The sequence below is a fragment of the Mesoplodon mirus genome (assembly GCF_964341445.2).
Source record: "Mesoplodon mirus genome assembly, chromosome: 2".
Lineage (NCBI taxonomy): Eukaryota > Metazoa > Chordata > Mammalia > Artiodactyla > Ziphiidae > Mesoplodon > Mesoplodon mirus.
Window position 1 is genome coordinate 104,648,335 of NC_138977.1, and position 17,152 is coordinate 104,665,486.

At 36.5% G+C, this 17,152-nt stretch overlaps 1 pseudogene across 1 annotated transcript; it reads left to right on the top strand.

Annotated features, from left to right (window-relative positions):
• The first annotated feature begins 1,760 nt into the window (after nt 1-1,760).
• On the top strand, nt 1,761-15,107 carry LOC309815988 (vacuolar protein sorting-associated protein 45-like; annotated as a pseudogene). The gene is made up of 2 exons: nt 1,761-1,769; nt 13,558-15,107. The product of its transcript is annotated as a vacuolar protein sorting-associated protein 45-like (transcript).
• Nucleotides 15,108-17,152: the final 2,045 nt, after the last annotated feature.

A 17,152-nucleotide genomic window follows, 5' to 3' on the forward strand; every position in this document is an offset into this window, starting at 1 on the left:
GAAGTATTGAGTCTTAATTTTTGGATGGAACACAAATTTGTGAAGTTGATCATTATATATTTACTTAATATAAATATATTTACTTAATTATACTTTAATATATTGGCATTTTAATAATAACATAGTGAAATATGCTCAGATTCATATTAGAATAAGGTAGAATTTACTGTGCAAATACTATAAAATTATAAAAGTATTATTTTATCTAGGGCTTCCCAGGTGGCGCAGTGGTTAAGAATCTGCCTGCCAATGCAGGGGACATGGGTTCGAGCCCTGGTCCAGGAAGATCCCACATGTCGAGGAGCAACTAAGCCCATGCACCACAACTACTGATCCTGCACTCTAGAGCCCATGAGCCACAGCTACTGAACCCATGCACAGCATCTACTAAAGCCCGTGTGCCTAGAGCCTATGCTCCGCAACAAGAGAAGTCACCGCAATGAGAAGCCTGCGCACCGCAACGAAGAGTAGCCCCCTCTCGCCCCAACTAGAGAAAGCCCATGAGCAGCAACAAAGACCCAACACAGTCAAAAATAATAAATTTATTTTTTAAAGTATTATTTTATCTAAAAGGGCTAAATATTTTCAGTCACTAATGTCCATGTCTTTAATTCATATCTAAATGCTGATGGCTACCAAATCTATAAATACAGATCACTTGTCTAAACTTCCAACCCATATATTCATCTGCCTACTGTTCATCACAACAAGATATACCTCTCATCATTCAAACTAAGCATATCTGTGCTACAGACTCATAGGTGCCTGTCCCAAATATTTTCCTTAATAATAGAACCTTTGATTTTTGGTTGAGCATATGGCCCCCTGGAAAATAGAATAATGTCCTTTATCCATGACTCTCCCTATGAATATAAGTTCTGACCAATGGAGTCTCTATTCCAGTGGGTAGAATCCTGATGTGCTAATTGGAGCTCTGGCAACCATACTAAACCAAGATTGGGAGGATATATGTTCATATTGATGGGACAGCACAGCAGTAGAAGCCTAGATTCCTAATTACTTGGTAAACCTCCCTATCAGCCCCTACCTGACTATCTCCAGACTTGTTTTACATTAAACTGAAATAAAGTTACATTTTATGTAAGCCACTTTATCCTAAGCCTCCTGTCACTCATATCTAAGCTGATACTATTGCAATATGCAAAACAGATTAGTTGCAATCAAGGTAAATTGTGATTTTTTATGTAACTACCTTTGGGAGAAGAGGACATTCAAGAAATATATTTACTTAATAAAATATTTTTACTTAATATTTTCTAGCTGCACAATTTAGAGATACAAGTAATAAATCTGATACTAATAAATAAGGAGACCAAGTTTTCATCGAGGATCTCATTGTAAAAAGTTCTACAACTTTAAGCAAATGACTTCTATTTTCTTGCTTAGTGGATATAGGTCTGGGCTTTTGCGTCAAATAGCTTGGGTTTCGCCCTGGCTCTACCTCTTACTAGCTAGATGGCTCCAAGCAAGTTACTCACCTTCTCTAAGTCTACGTTTCCCCTCCCATAAATGGGGATAATGATAGAACCTAACTATAGGTTTCTTCTAAGGATTAAATGGAATAACACTTATAGAGCAATTGGCATTATGCCATTGGCATTATGCCAAGTACACAGTACATGCACAGCAAATGTTGACTTTGTCATTATTCCTCCTTCATAATGAGGAATTAATTTGTTTTCAAAACAGGTTGAGAAATCCCTCAAATTGCCTCATGTGACTGAGGGGATAAGGAGAAGATGGAACAGGTGAGGCTCCCAAGTCTTATTCCCACTCCACCCGGAGCAACCTGCTCCACACAGCAGGGGTTTGCATTAGCCTTATGTGTGAAAGGGATTCAACTGGTAAAGAAAATGTGTAAAACTACTCACCTTTGGACCTTTCTAGCTCTAAGAATCTATACATCAAGCCAATGGTCAGCCATGATGTGTACAGTTTTGTGCAAGGATTTAGAACTCTACTTAAGAAGCCCATTGTATATATGTGCCACATCTTCTTTATCCATTCATCTGTTGATGGCCACTTAGGTTGCTTCCATGTCCTGGCTATTGTAAATAGAGCTGCAATGAACATTTTGGTACATGACTCTTTTTGAATTATGGTTTTCTCAGGGTACATGCTCAGTAGTGGGATTGCTGGGTCGTATGGTAATTCTATTTTTAGTTTTTTAAGGAACCTCCATACTGTTCTCCATAGTGGCTGTATCAATTTAGATTCCCACCAACAGTGCAAGAGTGTTCCCTTTTCTCCACACCCTCTCCAGCATTTATTGTTTCTAGAATTTTTGATGATGGCTATTCTGACTGGTGTCAGATGATACAATGGAATATTACTCAGCCATAAAAAGAAACGAAATTGAGTTATTTGCAGTGAGGTGGATGGACCTGGAGTCTGCCATACAGAGTGAAGTAAGTCAGAAAGAGAAAAACAAATACCGTATGCTAACACATATATATGGAATCTAAGGAAGAAAAAAAATGGTCATGAAGAACCTAGGGGTAAGATGGGAATAAAGGCATAGACCTACTAGAGAATGGACTTGAGGATATGGGGAGTGGGAAGGGTAAGCTGTAACAAAGTGAGAGAGTGGCATGGACATATATACACTACCAAACGTAAAATAGCTAGCTAGTGGGAAGGAGCTGCATAGCACAGGGAGATCAGCTTGGTGGTTTGTGACCACCTAGAGGGGTGGGATAGGGAGGGTGGGAGGGAGGGAAATGCAAAAGGGAAGAGATATGGGAACATATGTATATGTATAACTGATTCACTTTGTTATAAAGCAGAAACTAACACACCATTGTAAAGCAATTATACTCCAATAAAGATGATAAAAAAAAAAGAATCCCAAATCTAACTTTGCTGTTGAATCCAGTAATATATATCCAAGTGCTTAATTACAACTTGAATGTACTCTAAGGTTTGAAAGATTGGTCTGAAATATTTTAGATGTATTATTTATTATCTTTGGTATTTTCTGGACTAGGAAAAGATGAGACACAAGGGTTAAGCTAACTGTTTAAAGAGAAAGGAAAGTTATCTCTGCTTAACCAAGGGGAATACTTGTGATTCCAGGGATCATGATGTAATGGAGACAGTAGGAAGTATTAGAAAGTTCAGGACCAGAGTTAGAAATGTATGTCAAACTCCAGTTCTACCAATCACTTACTCAGAGGTTTAGAAATCTCAGTCTTCCTAATCTTTGGTTTTCCTATCTGTGAAATCATGATAGTATTAAAATTGTCTGCTTCACAGTTGTTGATAGGTATCAAATAAGAATATATGTTAGAATTATGTGTAAAGAACATACATTATATATGTGTATATACATATATATCCTACTATATATACCCTCTCTGAATTTTGCTGTGACCTGCTAAGCTTTTAATGTGCAATAACCAATTTTTAAAAGTCCATATAATTCTATACAAATTCAAACGGTAATAGTAATAACAGTAAAAATAATATTTCCTGGGTCAGGTAGACACCTGTGTTGGTTTAACGCTTCTACTTGACAACATTGGAATCGGTACACAGGTGAACTGGGAGGACAGATTCGAGCTTTAGTATTGACTGACTCACCCATTCCTGTGACCACATGAAAACTACCTAATCTTTGACTGTGGTATCCCTTAATTTATAGAACACAGAGATACTTCCTGTCTACAAGCCTCGGAGGTCTATTTAGAAGATTATCCATTGAATAATAACTTTGTTCCTTGTAAATATAACTTTTATATCTTTTAACACAATAAGACAGTTAAAACAGCATAGCAGTAGCATCACCTAGGTAGATAAAGGAGGAATTGTGGGGATGATATAGCATTGATTAAGAGCATGGGTGGGAGTCAGATAGACCTGGGTTAATTCCCAGTTCTGCCATTATCACCTCTGGGCAAATACTGTCTGAGCCTCAGTTTCCTCATCTGTGAAATGGGTATAATAATATAACCATTGTTTGTTATAAAAATTAAATGCACATGTTATTTTAGAACAGTAGTTGGTACACAGTACATGTGAAACAAATGATAGCAATTATTATTTGTTCTGCACTGACTCATAGCTCAACTTTAAACAGAGTGCTAAATCCTTCTGTATCTGCTTTTGCAGCTTCAAACAAAAGACATCATCTGACATCTTCAGATAAAAGGTTGAAAGACTACAAGATAGAATTTAATGGTGACTGATACTTTGGATTCCCCTAAACTTAGTTCTATCATCTCAGAATTACTATTCTAAAAATCTCAGAAATTGCTCAACCATGCAGGCCATATATGTACCTGGGAGAAGGTTCGGCTTGCAGGTTCTGGCATGACCTGGTATCTCTGCAGCCCATTTTTTTTTCTCAACCTCTTAAAACTTTCCTACCCTCTAATCCGCTCATTTCAAACCTATCAAATTATGCTTGAAACCCTGAGAACATTCCTCACAATTCTTATCCACTATCTTCGATGAGAATATGTCCAGAGGAGTGTGCTTTGAGACATACTTAGTGGAGTTCCTCTAAAATCTAACCCTGATAAAGCCATGAAATGCAGACAGAGCACTCATTTCACCACCGACCATCTTAGAAGACCTGCTCCACAACTGCCCAAGAGCCCCATCCTCAAGCACAAAAGCATCAGGCATAATTATAAATCTCAGTGCTGACAAGGAAGCACATGATGTTACTTTTTTTCTTGAATGTCTCTATTCCCTTATTATATTGAAGCAATGATATTTTTGGAGGAAAGCAGACAATAATGAAAAAATAACAAAGGTTCACTAGACAGTTGTAACTATTAGAGACTGATGAATTCCTTCCATGAAATGCTGCACTAAGATGAACTTGATTTTCGCACAATAGCAAAGGTTGCAATCTTTTTTAGAAAACAGTGAGGATAAAATTGAAGTGCTGTACTCTCAGTCACTGATCACCTTTGAGATAGTGCGGAAAAGTTAGGTCATGTTCTTATCTTGTTTAAACAGAGACAGTTTTGAGAAAATTAAACAATGGCAGTCTGTGCATTCTTCAAAACATTTGTAAAGACCTGTCAATGAAAGTAAAATTATACCACCACCCTTCCTCCTTCAGCATAAGTGCATTCTTTCATATTAACTTGTATTGACCTGTTTCTCTGCCTATACATTATATAAACATGTATGCCTACACATACATACACATTTTCTCTGTGTGTGTATATGCATGTGTGCACGTTTTCCATTTCTCTGTTAGAGGGCAAACTTTCCAAAGACTCTTCTTTTAGCTTCCCACACATGATAAGACAGTGTGTTACAGTAGAAAGAACATAGACTTTAAAGCCAGAAATGCCAAGGTCAGGTTCTAGATCCAACACTTACTAACCCTGGACCATCTGAGCTGCAGTTATTTCATCTTTTTAAGGAGAGATAACAATAATGGTTTCTCAAAGTATTGCCAAAATTCAATCAGAAAGCATTTTACAAAATACATAATAGGTGCTCAACAAAGTTTTCTTCCATACAGAACTTAGTACACAATGAGAACTCATTAAAAGTTGTTACATGGACCAGGACTGATCTTAGCTGAAGGAGAAGTGAGGCACAGCATTAAACACTTGGGGCACTATCATAAAGCAACTCTGGACCTGCACCTCAGTAGAGGGACCCTTCAGTACCATTATCTATTGACTAATTTCAGGGCAAAAAGGAAGAGGTTGCTACAATAGATTAATTTTACATTGACATTTTTCCCTGTAAACAAATAGATTCTTAATCCAAATAAGACCACCCTCCCTGTCTGACACAAACTACCCAAATTATGTCTGTATCCTCCCTTCAGTTTCCCAGACATTCTGAAATTATCCTCTTTTCCTTAATCATCACTATGTTGCATAAATGACTACTCTTCTCCCTTGGAGGAAAAGGTAAACTGCGAGAGAATACCTCCCATTGAGGTATAATTATACCAGTTTAAATAAAACAAAGAGCTATCACTTCAAAAACTGACCTATTTCATTTCCACTTTAATTTCTTTCTATCTTACAAGTTCCTTTTTTTATGGCTTTGTACTGTATCAGTTCTTCTCCAACTGTACAGTAAATAAGAATTACCTTGTGTAACTTTTAATACAATTCCCATGCCTCAACCAGAGATTCATGGGAATTCCTTGGATGAGAACCGGACTTTTCTGTTTTTAATAAGTACCCAGTGAATCTAATGGAGGGGGTCCATGGGTCACATGTTGAGAGATAATGCTTACCCTACCAACTAAAAATTAAAGTTGTCCATTTTGTTTCATTTGAATATTACTCAGTTTACCTTCATCTATCTAAACATGTGTAGATATTAATGTCTACAAATTTGGTCTGCTGTCAGTGGTTGCTGGTTTTCAGTGGTTGCTGGTGAATAGAGTTGGCAGACATTCCCATCAATAATAAATATATTTAATAAATATATTCTTCTCTTCTCAAATCTCTTCCCTATAAACTTATACTGGAAAAAGTCTTCTTTAACCCTCTGTTGTATGTGTTTTTATAAAATTAATGTGTTGACTTCTTCATATTCAAAGGATAGTATAAAATCAGAGTGTGAAGAAAACGATAGCATCTGAAGAATAATGTTTACCTGGTCCAAATTTCTTCTAACCTTTAAATTCTAACATAGTGGTTTTCATTTAGAACAGGTAGAGTGAGGAAGGGGCTATCAAAAATTTGGTCAAAGAGGAAGGAACATGCCATTTGATAAAACTCTCCACATGTTTCTGATATGCCTTCCCAGTTATGAGCAAATGGCCTTAAAAAGAAATTGCCTATATATCTCAATATACCTCTTTTTTCAAAGCATTCTTGTTGGTACACTTATTCCAGCAAATGTGCTAATAAATTTAATCCCTTTTCACTCTAGCCCATTCTCTGAACATCTCCTAGGCCGACTCAAACATCGATATGCTCCACTTTGTATACAATTTTTAGATCAGGAAGGAGTTTTTTGTTTGTTTGTTTTTCCTTGAGAGGTATCTTCCATCTATTCTGAAGCAAGACTGAAAACATCTTTGCTTCCAATTAGAGACTATACTCAGAAAAATTCATTCCAATATCTCCAAATTATAACTCTCCTACACAAACTCCAGACTCACTCAGATTTAGTGTAGACAAAGCCTGAAATCAATTTAGAATCTTGAGTTTGATAGAAATTATATGTTTAAATAAAAGCACTGTTTTCTATAGTAATATTCTTAAAGATAATCCAGGTAAAAAGGGTAGGACACAAAACCATCATGGATTATAGAGAAGTACTTGCAGAAGGCAGGAAGCCTTGAAAAGTCTGATTTAATTTGTGATGTCTGTAGCTCTTAGTTGATTCATCAACAAATATAGAGAGTATTAAATTTCTCATGAGAACTATGTAGAACTTTCTTCCTGTCAACTACAGAGCCTGAGTGTTTTTCACTATTAAGATACCATTAGAAGCTTTATACTTTTCAAACTGTTTTCTTCTCAAAACAGAAATTAACAAAAAAAGAGCATGCCAATATCTCAATCAGAGAAAATGAATTTTTAACATGAAGATAAAATTATTTTCAGAGCCCAAACTGGTACACTGAAATCTTGTTACTGTTTAGTTTCTAACTTTTAAAGAAAACAACCTCAGAATAATTATGATTTCTCTATTAGAGAAGTTGATTGTGGCCAGGTACATCATTGGATTTATTTTAAAAATCCAACTATAATAATTTAATCACATTGTCTTCTTAAAATGTTTCTTGTTCTTTTAAAACATATATAATTTTTTTAGTTTATACTATTTACTTACAGAAAGAAGTGTAAGTTTGATCTTCATGGTTTTAGAATTTTTTCTCATGTATAATTTTGAGTATTAAATATAATATATAATACGATATAATATAACTTGGGACAAAAAAAACCCAAGCTAAAAACACATTCTATTTTTCTCAAAACAAAACAAACTAAAAGACAGTTGTCAAACACCATGTGCCTTTATCTTTTGTTGAGCTCTTCTGAAAGTACATAAACATTTGGGATGGGCCACAAGAGGACAGGGAACACTAGTATAGAAAGAAGAGAAACCTATTTCTTGACATAATTTAATGTTAAATATCAAAAAATAGTTTCCCACATTAAGCAAATAATAAATTGGAGATCTACACATTCCTTGGTGTGGTTCATGCCATTTTAAACAAGTTAACTTAAGACAAAGGAAAAGAGAAGAAAACTCACCGATACATTGCTGACCAGCAAGGAATGTTCCTGTGGAGACCGAGGTCTGCCACCAAGTGTGTGTATCCAGGCTCTATCAGCAACTTTGTAGGCTAAATTGAGGTGAAGAAAGAAGTCACTGATGATCTAACTAGAACCAGTCTGACAGGTCTTGGCTAGTATGATGGGAACGGTGTGACTAGTAAGATAAAGTCAAATTTTATAGGGAGGGAGAGAACATCAACAATACAAACACTTCCTAAGAGTGGGAACTTAAAATCTACTGTCTTCTGATTATAATGATTTCAAAATGTTAATATAAACCAGATTTTTAAAATAAAATCAGATGTTTAAATCTAGAAAAAAAATTATTTTAAATCATCTTGCTCAGCTTCTTCATGTTTCCAATGAAGAAACTGAGGTTTAATTAAGTTAAATTGGTCAAAATCACATAGTCAATGCCTCTATGTAGGACTAACATCTATTTTTTTTTAAACTAATCTGACATGCTTTCCACTCTACCATGCATATTATAAAAGTTTTACTTTGGTATTTACTATAAGTCAGCTGTTGAAAATACAGCAGAGATTAGAAAAGCATTAATACCTCAAAATTATGTGCCACCGTTCTACTAGAAAAGTCAAGTAGTTTGCAAATATTAACCCCCAATTAAGACAGTGTGTTTCTTTTACTATGGTAGAGACAGGCATATCAGCCAGCACTGAAGCATTACTACCTTATTTCTGAAATGATAATAATCTAGTTTTTTAAAATGTGTGCCGACACATGTATATGCAAATATCTGTGTATTTGTGTCAGGTATAATCTTTAAATTGCCTCCCCTAATCCCTATAAACTAGATTAGGTGTTTCTCCTCTGTGTTCTCATGGTATCATAACACTTACCATATTGTACTAGAATTTTTTATTTTTATCCCAACCCCAGTAGACTGTGAATTCTTAACAGACAATAAGTTTATTCCTAAGACATATGGGCTCTCAAAAATATGTATGGAAAATAGAGAGGGAGGAGGAAGGGGGTATGTATGACCAGTCCTAAAAATCACCATAAAGAAGACAAATAAATACTGTTGAATACTACTACACAGCCATTTAGCCAATGGCTCATCTGAACAGATGTAGAAGTTGGGATCCATACTGAAGTGTGAGATTAGGCTGCTAAGAATTGGAATCATTCTCTAACAGTAACTCAAGAAACCTCTACGTTGGGGCACACTGTACTTGGGACTGGAGAGAGCATCACATCTACCCTTTTTATTCTAGCTAAGAGATCACTTAACACTGAAGAATAGCATGGATATTTAGTTGAAGTTATTCAATATATAGCATCATGTTTCTGTCTACTCACTTGAAAGTACAATTTAGCCAGAAATAAAGAAGAAACAATAATGAAGTAAAAACTTTCAGGTTATGAGATTAATCTGTTCTTGTTATATAGCCTTTAAAAAATGAAATACTCATTAATGAAATGTTAATACTGGCTTGACATACTATATTCTACTTCATATTGATATTTTATGAAAATGTTGATTATACTCTTGCTTTCAAAGGAAGACATATTCTTCCTCAGAGTGACTTTGGGCCAAGACTTGTCAGACTTATTTTAACAGAACCCCATAACTCTTTCTCTTTACCAAAATCCAGACTCCAAACTCAAATAAATCCTTCATATGGTCCTGTTACTTAAGTTTATTTATACCTGAACATGTAAATGAAAAAAAATGAGAGGGCTTTCATGAATTTTTTTAAACCCTATGAATATAAGTTAGAAATTATAGAAACCCAGAAAACCAGAGACTAAGGATATGTAAATAGAGGATGAGTGGATGTCAGTCAAAATATTTTCATAACGATTTCCTTCCTATATAAAAGGCCTTCATTCACCCTACCCAAAGAGCATTAACAGTGTGTGTCATCAAATTTCATGATATTACTTACCTTTTAATAGAAATTTGAAGAATAACAGGGAAAGAAGGAGGAATGAAACATTACACAAAATTATCCACTGAATGGAAACTTTCATGCACTCAAGGTATTTCTTTAATAGTCATTCTTAGAAACTAGAACACTCCCTAACACCATACACAAAAATAAACTCAAAATGGACTCAAGACCTAAATGTAAGACCGGACACTATAAAACTCTTAGAGGAAAACATAGGAAGAACACTCTTCGACATAAATCACGGCAAGATCTTTTTTGATCCATCTCCTAGAGTAATGGAAATAAAAACAAAAATAAACAAATGGGACCTAATGAAACTTAAAAGCTTTTGCACAGCAAAGGAAACCATAAGCAAAACGAAAAGACAACCCTCAGAATGGGAGAAAATATTTGCAAATGAATCAACAGACAAAGGATTAATCTCCAAAATATATAAACAGCTCATGCAGCTCAATATTAAAGAAACAAATAACCCAATCCAAAAATGGGCAGAAGACCTAAATAGACATTTCTCCAAAGAAGACATACAGATGGCCAAGAAGTACATGAAAAGCTGCTCAACATCACTAATTATTAGAGAAATGCAAATCAAAACTACAATGAGGTATCACCTCACACCAGTTAGAATGGGCATCATCAGAAAATCTACAAACAACAAATGCTGGAGAGGGTGTGGAGAAAAGGGAACCCTCTTGCACTGTTGGTGGGAATGTAAATTGATACAGCCACTATGGAGAACAGTATGGAGGTTCTTTAAAAAACTAAAAGTAGAATTACCATATGATCCAGGAACCCCACTACTGACATATATCCAGAGAAAACCATAATTCTAAAAGACACATGCACCCCAGTGTTCATTGCAGCACTATTTACAATAGTCAGGTCATGGAAGCAACCTAAAAGCCCATTGACAGACAAATGGATAAAGAAGATGTAGTACATATATACAATGGAATATTACTCAGCCATAAAAAGGAACGGAATTGAGTTATTTGTTGAGATGTGAATGGATCTAGAGACTATCATACAGAGTGAAGTAAGTCAGAAATAGAAAAATAAATATTGTATATTAACGCATGTATGTGGAACCTAGAAAAATGGTACAGATGAACCGGTTTGCAGAGCAGAGGTTGAGACACAAATGTAGAGCATAAATGTATGTACACCAAGGGGAGAAAGTCATGGCGGGGTGGGGATGGTGGTGTGCTGAACTGGGCGATTGGGATTGACATGTATACACTGATGTGTATAAAATTGATGACTAATAAGAACCTGCTGTATAAAAAAATAAATTAAATTCAAAATTAAAAAAAAAGAAAAAACGTTATTCTTAGAGTTATGGGATACAAAAACAAAGTCAATCAGTTTTAAATTAATTGATCTCTAAGAGGGAAAAAAAGTATCTTAGAGCAAAATTTTGTCTTTCATTCAAATATTTATTTTCTTTATACTGTTTTTCTGAAATCATAAATTTTATCTACAATCCTTTGCCCTAAACTATGGTGTGAAGAAAATATATTCAGGGTTATCCACCTCTTTGTTTCTGAGATAGGACAATCTGTCTTACCTGTGTCCTTCTGTGCAATGTGGAAGCAGAGTCAGGAGGAATATATTTGTGGATTCGAGTCTCTTAGAAACCCACAGTAGATATGTCACAATGCATAACTAGTAAAATAGCAACTAGACCACAGGCATTTTTACCAGCCAACAAACTATTCCATAGTTCTTTACATATTTAGCAATGTCATAGCAATGAAGCATCTGATGGCCACAAGGATGAGTATGCTAAAGAGGTATAGTGCCATTGTGGCTAGTCATGGGTGGTTCAAGTCCCCGGGCTTGAACCAAGTTCTTTTATGCCTGATAATATCAATGCATGGATGCTTAGGGATAGTAATCTGATTAATTTATGGAAACCCTCAAAGTTATACCTAGATTATATCTCTGTAATGCTAAAGCAATCCTTTCATTGGCCAGTTTATTGGGTTGTACATGACAAACAGACCAATGTTAAACTAGTGAATGAGCTAGTTATCAGAGTAAACATAGCTGTATTGTCATTTGTGGATCCATTTCCTCCTATCATGTATTATTTTGAAGGTACCCATGAACCTTAGTTTGTTTAAGCTGAGAAAACAGAAGCTTAATATAATTAATTGACCTTTGGCCTCTATTTCAGCAAAATGAGAGCATGCAGAGCTCCTCTGAAGAACAAGCTATCACCATTCCGTCACTCTCCTTTATCTAATTTTCTTAGCAAAAATGTGATTTGTTTTTCATCAGCCTATCTGTCCCTGTCTCTGAAATCCTTTTTTTATCTCCCCTAAACCTTTTTTATTGAGTGTCATCATGTAGTGGTTGTTTCTCAGTCCCATCTTATCCATTGTTTTGCAGTGGAAGAGACCATCTCAGCCAAACTAGCATTGGCTTTTAATCTGGTATTGCACTCATAGGGTTGGCAGAGTTGGTTCCAGGATGCAGCCGCAAGCATGGGGAAGAGGCTGTAGATGACTTCCTGCACTTCAGCTAGTTGGAGAGTACCACTCTCACTCTGAACAACATCTCGCCTTCCCTCCAAAGAGTGTACTGTACTTGAAGCAAAACAGTTACACACAAATGGCTATGGATAGAATTTTTTGCCAAAGAAATTTCTGGCCCTTCCCTTTCCTTTAACTGCTTTAGGGAAGAATCTTTTCTCTAAATTAGTTTCCACATGATTTTTTTTTTTTTTTTGAGAAAGGGGACTGGGACAAGAAATCTGTCATGTAGTTAAACAGGCAAGAAATATTATTAATCCAGTTTTGTTTGAGAGTTGTTTGTCCATATGATTTTTTAAAAGTCAAGTTTAGTTTCACAAAACCTTTTTTTTTCTGAAATTACTTTTGGGGTAATACTTAAAATGAGAGATTGTAACTCTGTAAAATGCATAGGGAATAAAGCATTCCAGTGTACACAGAAAAGGCAAATTTTTAATCAAATAAAGTTTTATAAAATGAAAAACAAAGTCCTCTATAAGATGTTTTGCACCTGCTGTAACTATCTCCATGATGCTAGGGATAGTTTTCCTGGCCATTGACATGAGGATCTGCTAAGTTTTACAATACATAGTGATACATATAGCAAAAACCAGAGATATGGTTTTTACAATTAACAGACAATAACAATGCTAAAACAATCTTTATTGTTTAATGTATTGGGATATACAGTATAGACTAGTTAATGTCGTTAAACTAGTGAGTGAATGATGATAACATTTTTGGACCCATTTTAATTTTAAAACTTTTTTTAATTAGTCTTTTAAAAACATTTTTAAGATTTATCAGGCTGCCAGTGTCCTTGCCCCCATGGTGAGCCACAGCCACCCTCTGCCTCTGCAGGAGACCCTCCCACACTAGCAGGAGAATGTGGATTATCTGATTCAGGAGCTCCAAAGACCCAAATACAGTATATATTTTATTTATTTCAGTAATGTGATCAGCAAGAGTGATGTGAAGTCATTAGCTGAACCTGATGAACAGGAAGTTGTGGCTGAGGTTCAGGAATTTTATGGTGATTACATTGCTGTGAATCCACATTTGTTTTCCCTCAATATTCTGGGTTGCTGTCAGGGTCGAAATTGGGATCCAGTCCAACTATCCAGAGCAACTCAAGGACTGACAGCTCTCCTTTTATCTCTGAAGAAATGTCCCATGATTCGTTACCAGCTTTCATCAGCAAAGAGACTTGCAGAATATGTTAAGCAAGTGATAACTAAAGAATATGAACTGTTTGAATTCCGGCGGACTGAGGTTCCTCCACTGTTACTTATTTTAGATCGCTGCGATGATGCCATCACCCCATTGCTAAACCAGTGGACATATCAGGCCATGGTCCATGAACTACTGGGCATAAACAACAATTGGATTGATCTTTCCAGAGTGCCAGGGATCAGTAAAGACTTGAGAGAGGTGTTCCTATCTGCTGAAAATGATGAATTCTACACTAACAATATGTACCTGAACTTTGCTGAGATTGGTAGCAACATAAAGAATCTCATGGAAGACTTTCAGAAGAAGAAACCAAAAGAATAGCAAAAACTAGAATCAATAGCAGATGTGAAGACCTTTGTTGCGAATTACCAACAATTCAAGAAGATGTCTGGGACTGTATCAAAGCACATGACAGTGGTTGGAGAGCTGTCTCGTTTGTTCAGTGAGTGGAATCTGCTGGAGGTTTCGGAGGTTGAGCAAGAACTGGCCTGTCAAAATGACAATTCTAGTGCTCTCCAGAATGTAAAGAGGCTCCTGCAGAACCCCAAAGTGACAGAGTTTGATGCTGTGTGCCTGGTGATGCTTTATGCTCTACATTATGAGTGACACAGCAGCAATAGCCTACCAGGATTATGATAGACCTTAGGAATAAAGGTGTTTCTGAGAAGTATCGAAAGCTTGTGTCTACAGTTGTTGAATATGGTGGTAAACAGGTCAGAGGAAGTGACCTCTTCAGCCCCAAAGATGTTGCGGCTATTACCAAACAGTTCCTCAAAGGATTGAAAGGAGTAGAAAATGTATATACTCAGCATCAGCCTTTCTTACATGAGACCCTGGACCATTTCATCAAAGGAAAGCTCAAGGAAAACCTGTATCCTTATCTAGGCCCCAGCACACTCAGAGACAGACCTCAGGACATCATTGTGTTTATAATTGGAGGGGCCACCTATGAAGAGGCTCTAACAGTTTATAACCTGAACCGTACTACTCCTGGAGTGAGGATTGTCCTGGGGGGACCCACTGTGCATAACACGAAAAGTTTCCTAGAGGAAGTTCTGGCTTCTGGACTGCACAGCCGAAGCAAGGACAGCTCTAAAGTTACATCAAGGTTAGCAAGCAGAAGATGAAATGGTGATGGAGAGGTGAGAAGAATGGCGCAACTTCCCCTCTTGCCTCACTACAGGCTTTCTCCACTGACCAGAGGGGTGTTGGAGAAGAGACTTGGGTTTTGTGCTTCTTGTTATAAACCATCTCCAGGTAGCCTGCTGATTCCTGAACTGTTGGCACAGACACCAAGACGCCAGTGGTGAGTTGAGAATAAGTCTGAGCCCATTCCAACCTACTTTTCTCATGTTTTCTTTATCAAATAAATAAATGTATTCCTTGTATTTGATAGCACACACACACCCACAAAAGATTTATCAGTTTCATGTTGAGGGATCACCTTTCAGTCTTCTGAACAGACTCTTCCTGATATATGAATTTATTTATCTACACTCTATGTCTTTACAAATAGACACCCCAAGATGTATAAATATATTGATAAATTAAGGATCAAATTCAAGAAAAACTACAAATGCAAATATGCTATCTCTCTATATTGTTTATACTTGCTTTGATAGAGCTGGCAATTTGGCTTTGAACTTCCTGGCAGTAAGGATAACAACAGAAACTTAGACAATTCTCATTATAGAAAATAAAAAACTTTTTGGTCTAACTTGATCCAAAGGTAGAACTTGAATTACCTTAACTAGGGATACTATGTTCCTTAGATGAACATTTCTAAATATCACTTCTCTCAGAAGATCTTTATAGGAACAGAAAAGGAGATTCTGAGTTCATATCCTTGACAAAGGTCTGGAGAGTTAGGATTATGCATTGCTGATTGAGGGAAGATTAATTTACTTTGTTACACCAAAGAGGCAATTGACAATATCGATACTTTATCAAAACTGAGGAGCAGGAGGAAACTTTACTTTTAAGTAACATAAAACCCCATGAGATTATGATTTTAGATTAGTGCACTTTGACTCCTTATTAGCTCCTGTGTAGTTTGCATTATTATGTCTCATAGTTTGATGAATTGTATAATGTATCTCAATAGGTGCATAAATGCACAATAGGTTAATTTTTATTCCAATAAAAGCTTCTATCCATGATGTGCCAAATCTCCTTTTCATATTTCTTAAAGAAATCTTGGTACATATGATCATTTTCTATTAATTATAGTCTAATTTTAAACTTTTGTCTAGTGTAAAACTTCAATAGTGAATCTGATATAAATATGATCACCTCCTTTTCCCCTTAACACAAGCATAAACTATGATGCTGGTTGCTTGGAGTAAAGAAGTTGGAAGGAGGTCTGGCTCCTCCTCCTCACTGCTTATTTCTTCTAGCTTGGGGTCAAACAGGGGAGATAGGGTAGTAGAAATTTTACATAATCATCTATGTGTCAGTGTGGGAAAGCATCCCAGGTCTTTCTCTGGTTCAATCCAGTTGTGTCTACCACTAATAGATTCTGTTATTGAGAGTTCTTTGCTGATGATGTGCTTGATTTTCTTTGGATGGTGTTCAGCTTTATCCTAGCCTCCCAATCACTGAGGAATCCCTCAGGGAAAAGTAACCATGTCCACTTTGGGCTTTGACACTGATTCTGCTCCTGACTCCCTCGCCTCACTGAGCAGCTATCCTACCCCTTTCCTTTTGTCTATGCTGCTTCAAAGTAAATAACCACATAGTCAAGGTAACCACTGACATCATCTTCTGAGCCCTCCAAGAGCCACAGAACACCAGCATGGGATAGAGGGGGCTATGTATTCCCTCTCAGGAACAAACTCCAGACCATAGTCCCTTACTTCCTTGTTAATGTGAGCTAATGCAGTGAGCTCCTCCTCTTCAAAAATCTGAAGACTAGAAGTGAGCAGCTGTCTTTGGTTCACAGGTGGTGCTTAAACATCAGATGGCAAATGCTTAACTTCCCCAAGAAGACTTTCACAACAGGGCTCTGCCATAACAGCTCCAGGTGGACCTCTCTTGCTTCTTGAAGACACACACAAACATTCTTTACATATGATTCTCCCAATGGGCAGCCATCATTTGGCTTCAGGAATAGAAGAGAATAATCTCTTTTCTTCCCTTGGGAAGAGGAGAAACCTTTTCCTCTGAGGTCTGTGATCTTCAGGAGTTGCTGGCTCTTACCACTCTTCTCCCTAGTTTTCTCCTTATACATATGAGGAGTTGA